The sequence below is a fragment of the Vombatus ursinus genome, unplaced genomic scaffold, assembly GCF_900497805.2.
Source record: "Vombatus ursinus unplaced genomic scaffold, bare-nosed wombat genome assembly UNPS02000577.1, whole genome shotgun sequence".
Taxonomy (NCBI): domain Eukaryota; kingdom Metazoa; phylum Chordata; class Mammalia; order Diprotodontia; family Vombatidae; genus Vombatus; species Vombatus ursinus.
The window spans coordinates 24,831,163-24,840,282 of record NW_020940355.1 but is presented as its reverse complement, the minus strand read 5'-3'; the positions used below and the strand labels follow the sequence as shown (position 1 = coordinate 24,840,282).

The following is a 9,120-nucleotide window of genomic DNA, read 5'->3' as shown; positions in this document are numbered from 1 at the left end:
TACATTTTCTTCTATTTTTCATTCTTTCTATTTTTTTTCTATTTTGACTTTGTTCTTATTATTTCTTGATGTCTCATGGAGTCATTAGCATCTACTTGGCCAATTCTAATTTAAAAAATTATTTTCTTCAATGAGGTTTTGCACCTCTTTTACTAAACTGTTAATTCTCTTTTCATAATTTTCTTGCATTGCTCTCATTTCTTTCCCCAATTTTTCCTCTACTGTTCTTATTTGATTCTAAATCATTCTTTGGTCTTTTTAAAAATCTCTTTCTTTAGTTTTTCTAGGAATTCTTGTTGAGTTTGCATACAATATGCTTTTTTTTTCCTTTGAGGCTTTGCTTATAGATGTTTTCAAGTCATTGTCTTCTTTTGAGTTTGTCTTGAGCTTCCCTGCCTCCATAAAAGATTTTTATGATCAGGTGTTGTTGTTTTCGTTGTTGTTGTTGCTGTTGTGGTTTCCATCTCATTTTTCCAGCCTATTTCTGGACTTTGGACTTTATGTTAGAGTTGGGCTTTGCTGATCTCTGCGAGGCGAGGTGAAGGGGATGGCTAACCTAAGTTTATGTGGCTAGATCTGGGGTCCTATAGATTTTCAGTGCTTATGAAATGGGGTGATCCTAGGACAATTCTGGTCACTATCCTCCTTGCCTACATTTTGGTCCTTACCCAGTTAGGGCCTCTGCTCCCTCATGACTGCAGACTATAACCTCTCCTCCCCACATTGGAACTGCAATTGGGAACTAGGTAATGAATGACGAAACTGCTAGATGTGCTCGATCCTGTGCTCAGTACTGCCACAGGTGTCTTCTGTAACATCTTTCTTATCTGCACACCTGCTTAGTCTTCTTACCATCTTTAGGTACTGAGTACTCTTGGTGCTGTTACTGCCACGGCTGTTGCCACCAGAGTGGGTGCTGTGTCCTCCTCCAGGCCCCACAGCCAGTGCTGCTTTTTCCACACGTGTTCCAAGCCAGCCCCCAACCCAGTGCCCACAGACAGACCTCTCTATCTGTCCTCCTAAGCCATCCTGAGCTGGAAAAATGAGATATTGAGACTTTTTTGTTTCGTTATTCCACTCAGAATTTGATTTGAGGCATTTTTTTTTTTAAAGTTGTTAAGCTTGGGCTGGGAGAGCTCAGCAGAAATGTTCAATTCCCTCTGCCATCTTGGCTCCACCCCTTGGTTTCTCTAAGGGGGAATTTCCCCAAAATCTCCAGTCTAGCTAGCAGGGAATAATAACTTGCTGGAGACTGCTGGCTCCTCTTATTTCTTCCCAGAGTCCTTTCCTTCAGTAACCTGAAGTGGGGTTGGCTTCCTCCGTCTTCTCTCTAGAAGTTGGAAGCTAACTCAACACTGTTCCTGAAGAAGATTCTCAAATGGAGAGTGCTGAAAGGGAAACAAAGGGAACTAATGAAGGCTAGAGCTCTCTCACCTCTCACCAACTCAATTGGACCTCTCGCTAACCATCCCCTTCTTTCCACTCATAACCACCATCCTAGTCCGGGTCCAGTAGCATCTTAAGTGGTCTCCTGGCTTCATCTCTTCTCTTTACCCATCCATCCTCTACATTTGCCAAAATGATATTCCTGAATCACAGGTCTAACCATTTCACTCCCCTTTTCAATTGCTAACTCAAGGATAAAATACAAAATCCTCTATTTGGTAATCAAAGCCTTTCACAATCTGATTCCAGTCTACCTAGAGGCAGCTGGTGGTGCCATAGATAGAGTGCTGAGCTTAGAATAAAAAAGACTTGAGTTCGTATCTGGCCTGACACTTACTTGCTACACGACCCTGGATGAGTCACTTAACTTCAGTTTCCTCAACTACAAAATGGGTATTACAATAATAGCATCTTCCTTATAGGGTCGATATGATATGTAATGATAGAATGATAGAAATGATAGAGTATTTTTTAAAAGCATTTAGCATAGTGCCTGGCACATAGTAAGTGCTATATAAATGTTTTTCCCTCTTTCCCACCTTTCTAAATTTATTGAATAGAAGAAAATGCCCCAAAGTTCTTTTGAATTTTGAACTAGCTTTAATCTGTACATGAAAGTTCTAGGAGTAAAGTAAGACAGGCAGGTAACAGACTATGGTCTTGTCCCCTGGGCTTAGCTTGCCTCTGCATCTCTTCTTCTCCCATTCAGCTTGAAACTGGGGAATCCCAAACCCCAGAGCTATTTGGTAGTTGGGCAAATTACCTTTACTTGACAACTTTGGTACTAACCTTATTTTTTTTTTAATAATAAGCATCCCTTTATTTGCTGATAGCAATACAAAAACTGATAACATGATCATCAGTACTAACGAACACATCTGACCTTTCTCTCAATAAACAATAAATTATCAAAGCAGAGGATTGCATGTCATTGTTTTTTGCCATTTTGTTCATTGTTTTAGGGGGATGAGACATTGTAGAAAATATAATTATGAAGACAGTGGGGTTTTGTATGATATGTCAAATTAAAATTTATCATAGAAATGTTAGCAAGAAAACAATACTGCCAAGTATATAAACCACTAGTTTAATTTTATATTGTCAAAATGTATGCTATGAATATTTTTCCCTATTTGATTAAGATATAAATAATTTCTATTAGGAGATTTTGTTGACAATTTCCTCAATGTTTGGTTCACATATTGGTTACTCGGTATTTGTTATTAATACTCATTATTATAGTTATATATGTTGTTATTGTTGTCATCCATTCGTTTCAGTTATGTTTGACTTTCCATAACCCCATCGGAGGTTTTCTTGGCAAAGATACTGAAATTGGCCATTTCCTTCTCCAGCTCGTTTTACAGATGAGGAAACTGAGGCAAACAGAAGTTAAACGACTTGCACAAGGTCACATAACTAGTAAATATCTGAGGCCAGATTTGAACTTAGGAAGATGAGTCTTCCTGACTCCAGGACCAGTACTTTATCTACTGGGCTACCTAGCTGCCCATAGTTATATATGGTACATGATATATATATATATATATTCTTTTTTTCTTCATTTATCTTGCAATGCTGTTTTAAATACTTTTTTTCTCTGTACTAATGCATTCTCTGGTTGGTCTGATAATAGAGAAAAATATATATATATGTATGAGAGAGAGAGTATAGTATATATGATATATAGATATAGCATAGTTTTATTGTTATATTAATTGTGATAATATATACAATTGTTATATAACATATAGTATATGACACATCATGTATTAATTATAACAGTGTATAATACTATCATATATTATATAACACATTGTGTGATATATAGTATACTATTTAACATATAATATGCTATATAAAATATAGTGTAGTCTATATTATACATGGTATAATATATAATGTGTATATGCTATGGATAGTATAATAGGTAAGGTATACTACATGCATAGTATATATGTGTGTGTATACATATATAATAACCTAATAGTATATTCTATCAGTCTGTAATCACATTTAAGTAGGGAGAGCAACAGTTCTGGTGCCCTCAGTCAGACAGAATAAAGATTATCTATTCCATGCCACTAAGTCTTACTAAGGGAAAATCCAAGGATAATTTACATGAACTCAGATGAGCACCCAGGTAACAACGGGAGATAAAAGAAATGTACTCATTTATTCACCCCAAGTCCAAAAGACTGACTTCAGGGAGTGGAAATTGAGGCAGAAGCAAGAGTTCAAAACAGAGACTTAAGCTGGGGCTTGATGACTAAGTGCGGTTGGAGGGTCTAACTCACAAAAGAACTGAAATTATTCCTGAGGCTATGAGTGAAGACACCCTTGTCTACACAGCAGCTGAGACTCAGGGCACTGCCAGCAGGCAGCAGCAGAAAGCAGCATAATGGAATAACCAGCAGAGAACAGTTCAGAGGGAGAAGGGGGCAGGACTGGAGGACCAGCTTCTAAGCAGTAAAGCAAAAGAAATAGACCAGTGGGGGACCCAAGAAGGCTAAAGAACAGCAAATAACGCAACTGTGTTGTGCGGCTGTGTTGAAGACAGACAGGCCATAGCCCTAAGAGTATCAATTACCTTGACTTTGTATCTACTGTCCATATACCTTCTTCCTCACGTGTTCCCTGGCCACGTTTGTTCCTTGTACACATGCCTTTTTCCTGCACATGATGTGGGCATTGGGGGGACAATGTACTCTCACATGGATGGAGGGATTTTCTTTATTTATCTTGCAATGTTGTTTTAAGTACTTTTTTCTCTGAACTAATGCATCCTCTGGTTGGTCTGGTAAAAGAGAAAAATCAATAGAGGCTTGTGAGTTATAGTTTTGAATGGGTGCTGACTCATCTAACCCTTTATTTTTTTCAATTTCAAATCTTTTATTTAATGAAGTTAAACATTAATGAAAGTTGGGCAGACTGCAAATTAAAGATTGATGAATCTGTTTAATTCAAACACAATATATTCAGAAAAGGTAACTTTCCTTGTAATCTAAGATACTTATTATAGTGTAACAAACAGTATGGTAGAGCAAGTGATTTTAAAGGCTGTGTAATCCACTGAGAAATGACTTTTAAATTTTATAAAGATACATACATATTCCTCCAACTACTCAGTGCTTGTTTGCCAACAACTTCTGGCTTTATGCCATATAAAGGCTAGATGCAACTTTCCAAAGCCATTTTTAAAATTTTCACAAACTCAAGTTGTTGTTTTTTGTATAGTATTTTTATTTATTTTGTTAAACATTTAATCAATTCTGTTTTAACCACACAGTGGGTTTCAAGTTTAACATCTCTGCTCTAAATCATCAGCTGTAAGCCTGGGTACTGGGAGGAAAAGATGTTGCTTGGAGACTTAAGAAATATAAATATTTGAAACATACCATATGGAAAATATGGATTTGGATTAATTTATAAAATTTCTTTTTGATTTAAATACTAAAATTTTCAGGAAAGTATGTCCTCTGAAATTCTATTGCTGAACATTATCTTCACATGACTTTATAAAGTTTCTCTCCAATATGAATCCTCTGAAGTTGAGTAAGTTCATTATTCTTAAATAAAGTTATAACAGAATCACTACATTAATAAGATTTTTCTCCAGTATAAATTATACTACGGTACATGAGTGCAGTTTTCTAGAAAAAGGCATTCCCAAACTGTATTTCATTCCTAAAATTTTTCTCAAGTATAAATTATCTAATGTACCATAAGTTATATTCTCCACTGGAAGGCTTTCCCATGTTTATTATATATCTAAAGTTTCTTCCCAGAATGAATTTTATGACGCTGAATAAGTTGTGATTAAAGAGAAAGACTTCTTCCATTTACTACATTCATAAGGTCACTCCAGTATGATCTTTCTGATGTTGAATAAGTTGTCTGTACAGATGGAAAGCCTTTCTATATTCATTACATTGATAAGGTTTCTCTCCAGTGTGAAACATTTCATATTGACTAAGTTTTGTGATTAGCTGCAAGGACTTTTCACATTTATAACAGTGAAAATGTTTCTCTGCAGTATGATTGATCACAAATTAAGAAAGGAAGGAAGGTGGCAACTAGGTGGTGCAGTGGATAGAGCACCGGCTCTGGAGTCAGGAGGACCTGAGTTCAAATGTACCCTCAGATACTTACTAGCTGTGTGACCCTGGGCAAGTCACTTAACACCCCCCCCCCGCCCCCAATGCCTCGGCAGCCTTCGGGTGGCGGGGAGAGAAAGAGATAAGCACATACTATAAAACCTTAGCTTAAAAAGGCCAAGGTCTCCCACTGCATCCAGGGCCATCTCAGTTATCCTGCTTTATATCTTGCCACTGGACCCAGATGGCTCAGGAGTAGAAAGTGAGGCTGGTGACTATACAGGGAGGACTGTATAGTCACCAGCCTCACTTAAATCCAATTCACTTACAAGCCATGGCATCACCTTCTTGATATCATAGTCTTCTTTGAGAAAGAAGGACAAACAACAATTACATGCCAGGTACTGTGCTAAATGCTTTACAAATAGGATCTCATTTAAGACTCACAACTACCCTGCAAAATAGGTACTATTATTAGCGCCATTTTACAGTTGAGGAAACTGAGGCAATCAGAGGTTAAATGACTTGCCAAGGTCACACAATCAGTAAATGTCTGAGTCCATATTTGAAATTAGGTCTTCCTGACTTCAAGCCTAGCACAATATCTACTGTGCCATCTGGTTGCCTCTAGGAAATTTAAAAAAAAAATCAGTATCTCATCTAGCCAGCAATTACATAAAGATAACAGAGCATTCCACACTTCTCACTTTCTTCCCTATCCTAGAGGAGCAATGTAGACTAAGAGTTAGAAGAGCTGAATTTGAGTCCTTTTTCTGCTACTTACTAACTATGCAACTGAGAACAAGTCACTTACCTCTCTGAACCTCACTTTCCTCATCTGTAAAATGGGAATAACAATAATCCTCATGCAACCAACTTTAGCAGATACTTGTGAGGCAACTCTAGCAGAGAAGCTAGAGGTTCCTGATGCTGGTACTCTCAGGGACTCAAATACTCTCCTCATTGGCTAGGTCCCCATGTGGCTATGTACCATGATCATTGCTGGGGAACCCTGACTTTTCAATAGAGGAAGTAATTTCCCCAATTTTCATTTATATTGGCTCATCAATCCCTACCCCTAGCTACTCCAGAGACAATCCTATTCCTAACTGTAAACCAGAATGTTCCCGACAGAGTGGGATAAAAGATGTACCCAATGCCTACATGAATCACATACAGAACTAGTTATTTTATTCTATATAGGAAGAGGAATGCAATACAAAAATGAATCACAGTCTGCATTAACAGAATGACTTCAACAGATCCTATATCTTAATTTATGAGAATAGGGACTGTCTTTTCTCTCTTTGTATTCCCAGCTCTTAGTACAGTGCATGGTATGTAGTAGGCACTTAATAAATGTTTATTGAGTTGAATTGAATTTGGGAGGGTAACATTTTAAGCTTTACCAGAACATAGAACAGTTGGGCCACAACTCTAACTGCTAATTCCCTACTTTACCTCACCACTGGGCATTGCCCAAACAGTCAAGTCAGATCATCTTGCCGGCTGTCTCTCTCCTGCCTTTTTCCTTACATGACTTCAGCTATAACAGGTCACTCTGGTTGACTGTGAAGCTTCTGTCTTGCCAGACTCTCAGGACTTCCTCACTTTTTCAAATCCACAGGATTTTCTGGACACATCCATTTTGACATTGTGGCACAGTCACCTAGCTGGAGGAGACAAAAAAGAGAGAGGTGGTTCCATCCAAGGTATAAGCAGGAAACGTGCTCAAAGCTTGCTGCTAGATGGGGGCCACTTTCCTACCTAACCCTCCTGACAGCTCAGAACTTAACTTAACTCAGAACTGAACTTAACACCGAGTAGCCAGGAACATACAAAAGACCTAAGTAGACAATCCATCAAGTTCCAGAACAGCAGCCAAGCATGGGGACTCATCCCATCCATGAGTCATACAGAGCTGGAAGCTCTCTCCATGGTCCTCAGGGATGGTAGCTGAGTAGACTACTAAAGAGGGGGACACTTACCACAAAAGCAATAAGCAAAAAGGAATTATTATTTTCCTTTCTGTTTTCTTCCCAAACTCATGAATTATAAAAAACTGTCCTAGTAGGTACTAGTAAAATGAAATATAAATTACATGAGTAATGTACTCCACCTTTACTTACAGTTGTGACAATAAATAACAATAATAATAAATAGAATTTACACAGTTCTTTCAGATTTACAAAGTGCCTTACAAATACTATCTCATTTTATTCTCAGAACAACCCTAGGAGTAAGTACTCTGATTATCTCCATTTTACAAATTAAGAAACTAACGTAAACAGAAGTCAAGTGACTTGTCCAGGATCACACAGCTAGTAAGTTGCTGAGTTTGGATTTGAACTGAGGCCCTTCCTGACTCCAGGTTTAAAGGTAAATTATTCATGGAGATAAAAGAAAGTGAGGGTGTGTCTAGTAATTAATCTGTTATGTAAAATATCAGATACTCAAACTGTATTGGTTTCACCACTCATTTGTATACTACCAAGTGGCACTTGGAAGGAACCTTAGATTAAAAGGTCCCTTTCCCTAGCAAGACTGGAAAAGTATCAACTCTGACATAAATGAAACCGCAATCATGATTATCTTGCTTAATTGCCCTTTCATTTTCTCTTTTAGACTTTCTGTTTTCATTTGGGGCCTGGAGTGACCTGAGGATTGTTTCCCCTCCATTCCTCAGCATTTATGCATTCCAAATGGTGTTTTCCTTATGAACTTTGTCATCATGGTTTAATGATCTGTCTTGGGAGTAGACAATATATTAGATGATTATTTCTCCTTACTGAAGATCAGGACTTTGCTCCATCTCCAGTCTATCATTTTACAGAATATATCACAAATTACTGACAACTGTTCCCCAGTCACATCTCTAAATTCTTCACATACTCTGGAGTACAGTCTGGAGAAATGAACTCATTTAAAATAACCATTTAAAACTACCTCATCCATCATGGGATTCCACTCTCTTTTAAAAAAAAAGTTTTTTTTAAAAAAACTTTTAAAGACTAAGTTTCCCTCTCCTCCCCAAACCCATCACAGTACTATCAGCCACAAAGCTTTAACCTGGTCTGTTTTTCTGACCTGGGCCAGCTCACCCCTCCTTAGGCAGCCTGGTAGCCCCTCACTCCGAGGAGCTCATCACATTGATACCAGACTTAGTGAGGAAACCTTCTGGCTTTGCAGTTCAGCTCAAACTCAAGCTCAAGCAATCCACCTCCACCAGATTCTCTTCTGATTTTCGAGAAATTTCTCCCAGACTCCCCATCTGCCTTCAAACAGCAGCAGAAGACTAGCCAGGTAGTGTATCATTTCATAAGGTCTAGGTCTCCCCACCCCCTACTGCTATTGGTGCCTCTTCTGTGAGCACGGGACTTTTCCCATACATAAAGTAATGTATTCCCAAAACTGTGTACATCAAGGTGGAGGCTAAGCATTCTGCCCCACCTGTCGCTGAGGTTCTCTTTAACTTCCACTGTCACTGGCAAATCTCTTCTATATAACATCTAGAGAGGTGAAATAACACTTTCTGAAAGGAAAAAAGGCTTCACCCTTCTGGGAAATGGCAGGTAAG

The 9,120-nt window shown here is 38.1% G+C and overlaps 1 long non-coding RNA gene across 1 annotated transcript in view; it reads right to left on the bottom strand.

Moving 5' to 3' along the window:
• Positions 1-341: 341 nt before the first annotated feature.
• The window catches only part of LOC114027549, a 70,810-nt gene continuing 62,031 nt past the window's right edge, over positions 342-9,120 (bottom strand). The window contains exons 2-4 of the long non-coding RNA XR_003567275.1: positions 7,005-7,216; positions 4,037-4,243; positions 342-1,388 (exon numbers count right to left, since the gene is read on the bottom strand). This is a non-coding gene — a long non-coding RNA (uncharacterized LOC114027549). The remainder of the gene's footprint in view (positions 1,389-4,036; positions 4,244-7,004; positions 7,217-9,120) is intronic.